The following is a 6021-nucleotide window of genomic DNA, read 5'->3' on the forward strand; positions in this document are numbered from 1 at the left end:
AAAGGAAAGCTGGGATGGCAATCCTTCTATCAGAAAAATTAGATTTTAGGGGCATCTGGGTGGCTCAGTTGGTTAAGCGACTGCCTTCGGCTCAGGTCATGATCCTGGAGTCCTGGGATCGAGTCCCGCATTGGGCTCCCTGCTCGGCAGGGAGTCTGCTTCTCCCTCTGACCCTCCTCCCTCTCATGCTCTCTGTCTCTCATTCTCTCTCTCTCTCAAATAAATAAATAAAATCTTAAAAAAAAAGAAAAATTAGATTTTAAACCAAAGACAGTAATAAGAGATGAGGAAGGACACTATGTCATAATTAAAGGGTCTAGCCAACAAGAAGATCTAACAATTGTAAATATTTATGCCCTTAACATGGGAGCAGCCAATTATATAAGCTAATTAATAATAAAATTAAAGAAACACATCAATAATAATACAATAATATTAGGGGACTTGAACACCCCCCTCACTGCAATGGACAGATCATCTAAGCAAAAGAAGATCAATAAGGAAATAAGGACTTTGAATGACACACTGGACCAGATGGTCTTCACAGATATATTCAGAATATTCCACCCTAAAGGAACAGAATACACATTCTTCTAAAGTGCACATGGAACATTCTCCAGAATAGATCACATACTGAGTCACAAATCAGGTCTCAACCAGTACCAAAAGACTGGGATTATTCCCTACATATTTTTGGACCAAATGCTTTGAAACTGGAACTCAATCACAAGAGGAAATTAGGAAAGAACGCAAATACACAGGAGGCTAAAAAGCATCATACTAAAGAATGAATGGGTCAACCAAAGAATTTAAAAGTTCATGGAAACAAATGGAAATGAAAACACAACCATTCAAAATCTTTGGGATGCAGCAAAGGCAGTCCTAAGAGGGAAGTATATAGCAATACAAGCCTTTCTCAAGAAACAAGAAAGGTCTTAAATACACAACCTAACCTTAAACCTAAAGAAGCTGTAGAAAGAACAGCAAATAAAGCCAAACCCAGCAAGAGAAGAGAAATAATAAAGATTAGAGCAGAAATCAGTGAAATAGAAACCAAAAGAACAGGAGTGCCTGGGTGGCTCAGTCATTAAGCATCTGCCTTCAGCTCAAGTCATGGTCCCAGGGTCCTGGGATTGAGCCCCAAGTCAGGCTCCCTGCCTGGTGGGAAGCCTGCTTCTCCCTCTCCCACTCCCCCTGCTTGTGTTCCCTCTCTCACTGTGTCTCTCTGTGTCAAATAAATAAAATCTTTAAAAAAAAAAAAAAAAGGAAACCAAAAGAACAGTACAACAGATCAACAAAACTAGGATCTGGTGCTTTGAAAGAATTAATAAGATTGATAAAAACTTGGCTACACTTATCAAAAAGAAAAGAGAAAGACCCAAATAAATAAAATCATGAATGAAAGAGGAGAGATCACAACCAACACCAAAGAAATACAATTATAAGAACATATGATGAGTAACTATATGCCAACAAATTAGGCAATCTGGAAGAAATGGATGCATTCCTAGAGACATACAAACTACCAAAACTGAAACAGGAAGACATAGAAAACCTGAACAGATCCATAACCAGCAAGGAAATTGAAGCAGTAATCAAAAATCTCCCAACAAACAAGAGCCCAGGGCTGGATGGCTTCCCAGGGGAATTCTACCATACATTTAAAGAAGAATTAATACCTATTCTTCGGAAGCAGTTTCAAAAAATAGAAATGGAAGGAAAACTTCCCAACAATTTCTATGAGGCCAGTATAACCTGATCCCAAAACCAGACAAAGACCTACCCCACCAAAAAGGAGAAATACAGACCAATATCCCTGATGAACATGGATGCAAAAATTCTCACCAAGATACTTGCCGATAGAATCCAACAGTAGATTAAAAGAACTATTCACCACGACCAGGTGGGATTTATTCCTGGGCTGCAAGGGTGGTTCAACATCCGCAAACCAGTCAATACAATACACTACATTAATAAAAGAAAGGACAAGAACCATATGATCCTCTCAATAGATGCAGAAAAAGCATTTGACAAAGTACAGCATCCTTTCTTTATTAAAACTCTGCACAGTGTAGGGATAGAGGGAACATACCTCAATATCATAAAAGACATCTATGAAAAGCCCACAGCAAATATCATTCTCAATGGGGAAAAACTGCGAGCTTTTCCCCTAAGGTCAGGAACACAACAGGGATGTCCACTATCACCACTGCTGTTCAACATAGTACTAGAAGTCCTAGCCTCAGCAATCAGACAACGAAAAGAAATAAAGGGCATCTGAATCGGTAAAGAAGTCAAACTCTCACTCTTCACAGATGACATGATACTCTATGTGGAAAACACAAAAGACTCCAACCCCAAATTGTTAGAACTCATACTGGAATTCAGCAAAGTGGTAGGATATAAAATCAATGCACAGAAGTCAGTTGCAATTCTATACACTAGCAATGAGACAGAAGAAAGAGAAAATTAAGGAATCGATCCCATTTAAAATTGCACCCAAAACCATAAGATACCTATGGATAAACCTAACCAAAGAGGCAAAGAATCTGTACTCAGAAAACTATAGAACACTCATGAAAGAAATTGAGGAAGACACAAAGAAATGGAAAAACATTCCATGCTAACAGATTGGAAGAGAAATTATTGTTAAAATGTCTATGCTACCTAAAGCAATCTACACATTCAAGGCAATCCCTATCAAAATACCATCCACTTTTTTCACAGAACTGGAACAAATAATTCTAAAATTTGTATGGAACCAGAAAAGACCCTGAATAGCAAAAGGAATGTTGAAAAAGAAAAGAAAAGCTGGCGGCATCACAATTCCGGACTTCCAGCTCTATTACAAAGCTGTCATCATCAAGACAGTATAGTACTGGCACAAAAACAGACACATAGATCAATGGAACAGAATAGAGAGCCCAGAAATGGGCCCTCAACTCTATGGTCAACTAATTTTCCACAAAGCGGGAAAGAATATCCAGTGGAAAAAAGACAGTCTCTTCAACAAATGGTGTTGGGAAAATTGGACAGCCACATGCAGAAGAACATACGACCATTTTCTTACACCATACACAAAGATAGACTCAAAATGGATGAAAGACTTAAATATGAGATAGGAATCCATCAAAATCCTAGAGAACACAGGCAGCAGCAATCCTAGAGAACAAAAATCCTAGAGAACCTCGGCTGCAGCAACTTCTTTCAAGACACGTCTCCAAAGGCAAGGGAAACAAAGGCAAAAATGAACTACTGGGACTTCATCAAGATAAAATCTTCTCCACAGCAAAGGAAACAGTCGATAAAACCAAAAGGCAACCAACAGAATGGGAGAAGATATTTGCAAATGACATATCAGATAAAGGGCTAGTACCCAAAATCTAAAGAACTTATCAAACTCAACACCCAAAGAACAAATAATCCAGTCAAGAAATGGGCAGATGACATGAACTGACATTTGTCCAAAGAAGATACCCAAATGGCCAACCAAAAAAAATACAAATCAAAACCACAATGAGATACACCTCTCACCAGTCAGAATGGCTAAAATGAACAACTCAGGAAACAAATGTTGGTGAGGATGCCGAGAAAGGGGAACCCTCTTACACTGTTGGTGGGAACGCAAACTGGTGCAGCCGCTCAGAAAACAATATGGAGGCTCCACAAAAAGTTGAAAATAGAGCTACCCTACAACCCAGCAATTGCACTACTGGGTATTTACCCCAAAGATACAAATGTAGTGTTCTGAAGGGGCACCTGCACTCCAATGTTTATAACAGCAATGCCCACAAAGCCAAACTGTGGAAAGAGCCCAGATGTCCATCAACAGATGAATGGATAAAGAAGATGTGCTACATATACACACACACACACACACACACACACACACACACACACACAGGAATATTATTCAGCCATCAAAAAAAAATGAAATCTTGCCATTTGCAATGATGTGGTTGAAGCTAGAGGGTATTATGCTAAGTGAAATAAGTCAATCAGAGTAAGACGGTTATCATATGATCTCACCCATATGTGGAATTTAAGAAACAAACAGAAGCTCATACGGGAAGAGAAGAAAAACTAAGACAAGAGGAAATCAGAGAGGGATCCAAACCATAAGAGAGAGACTCTTAATCATAGGAAACAAACTGAGGGTTGCTGGAGGGGGGAAGGGTGGAGGGATGGCGTAACTGGGTGATGGACATTAAGGAGGGCATGTGATGAAATGAGCAGTGGGTATTATATAAGACTGATGAATCACAGACCTGTACCTATGAAACCAGTAATACATTATATATTAATTGAATTTAAATTTAAAAATAATAAAATAGAAGTCATGAGTCTTAAAACAAAAAAATGGAGATTACCTGATGGTGCATCTTTATAGTACTGGTACTACTGAGAAGTCATATGGGAAGGGATGCTGGTGTTCTAGGCCCCATCAGATGAACTCTTCTCCTTTCTTCGTCTTTTCTACATTAACTTCCACACTGTTCAGGGATTTGAGACCCCAGTTCTTCACTATCTATCTGTGGAAATTCTGGACCAGCATTTAATTTCTGTGGCCTTGGTTTGTTGTTGGAGTTTTTGTTTTGTTTTTAAATCTGTAAAATGAGGACAAGGGAGCCTCAACTCACCAATTCCTAAGGTTCTTTTCTGGCTCTAAATATATTTTCTTATCTTCTCCTTGGGATTTGCTAATACCAGCATAACAGAGCCCTTTCAGTTGTGCTAAGAAGAGCTCTTACTTTAGATTCAAGTCCCCAAATTAAGCAAACCCAAGCGATTCAAGAGTGATGATATGGATTCAACATCCATGCTGCTCCCAAGCAGAAAAATATGTTCCTACGTCTAGAATGTGCTAAACAAGACTGCACAAGCCTGATGGCCCTAAGTGTCCTAAAGATTCCAGACCAGCTGGTATGGGGCATACTCAAGTCTTTCAAAAAGAAAAACTAAATAGCAATTTCCTCTATCCCCACCCCGTATCTATCTGAAATGCACCTGGAAATTCTGCAATGGCAGCAATCTTTGTAAGCAACCAAAACATTACAGACCCGTTAAAATTTACTTGATTTCCGGGGTGCCTGTGTGGTGCAGTCAGTTAAGTGGCCAACTCTTGGTTTTGGCTCAGGTTGTGATCCTGGGGTCATGGGACTGAGCCCCTGGTCAGGCTCCACAGTCAGCACGGAGTCTGCTTGGGACTCTTTCTCCCTCTCACTCTACCTCTCCCCACTGCTCTCTTTCTAAAATAAATGGATAAAATCTTAAAAAAAAAATTTTTTTTAGGGGCGCCTAGTTGGCTTGGTCAGTTAAGCATCTGCCTTCAGCTTGGGTCATGATTCTGGGTCCTGGGATCAAGCCCCACATCAGGCTCCCTGCTCGGTGGGGAGCTTGCTTCTCCCTCTGCCACTCCCCCTGCTTGTCTTCAGTCAAAGAAATATATAAATAGAAATTTTACCTGATTTCCCTCAATCAAATCAACCTAAAATACAAGAGGGTTATTCTCCCCAAAGCCATGATTAAAGATTCTCATATAGTATTAATCTCATAAAACAAGGCTGTTAGAGGTGCCTGGGTGGCTCAGTCAGTTAAGCGTCTGCCTTCGACTCAGGTCATGATCCGAGGGTCCTGGGATCGAGTCCTGCATTGGGTTCCCTGCTCAGTGGGAAGCCTGCTTCTCCCTCTGCCTGCCGCTCTGCCTGCTTGTGCTCTGTCAAATAGATAAAATCTTAAAAAAAAAAAAAAAAGACTTTTGAAATCCACCAAACTATTAAGATTCAGCGTGTCTGAAATAGTCTGTCACATTTAAAAAACAAAACAAGGTAACTACTGACTCTGACAACAACCTGGTAAGAGGCAGAAGGTCAGCTGAAGGGCTAGGCTCTCCCTCCTTTTTGCTCTATGTAGCTTTCATCACCCTCTGCAACCCTGGGAAAAGCAGATGGTTATGCCCCAAGCTCACTCCTTCCCCTAGGAACATACCCTAGAAGTGAATGTTTTTGCTATCATCAGATT

The sequence above is a fragment of the Leptonychotes weddellii genome, chromosome 3 (assembly GCF_054177405.1).
Source record: "Leptonychotes weddellii isolate Sample4059 chromosome 3, ASM5417740v2, whole genome shotgun sequence".
In the NCBI taxonomy this organism is placed as follows: domain Eukaryota; kingdom Metazoa; phylum Chordata; class Mammalia; order Carnivora; family Phocidae; genus Leptonychotes; species Leptonychotes weddellii.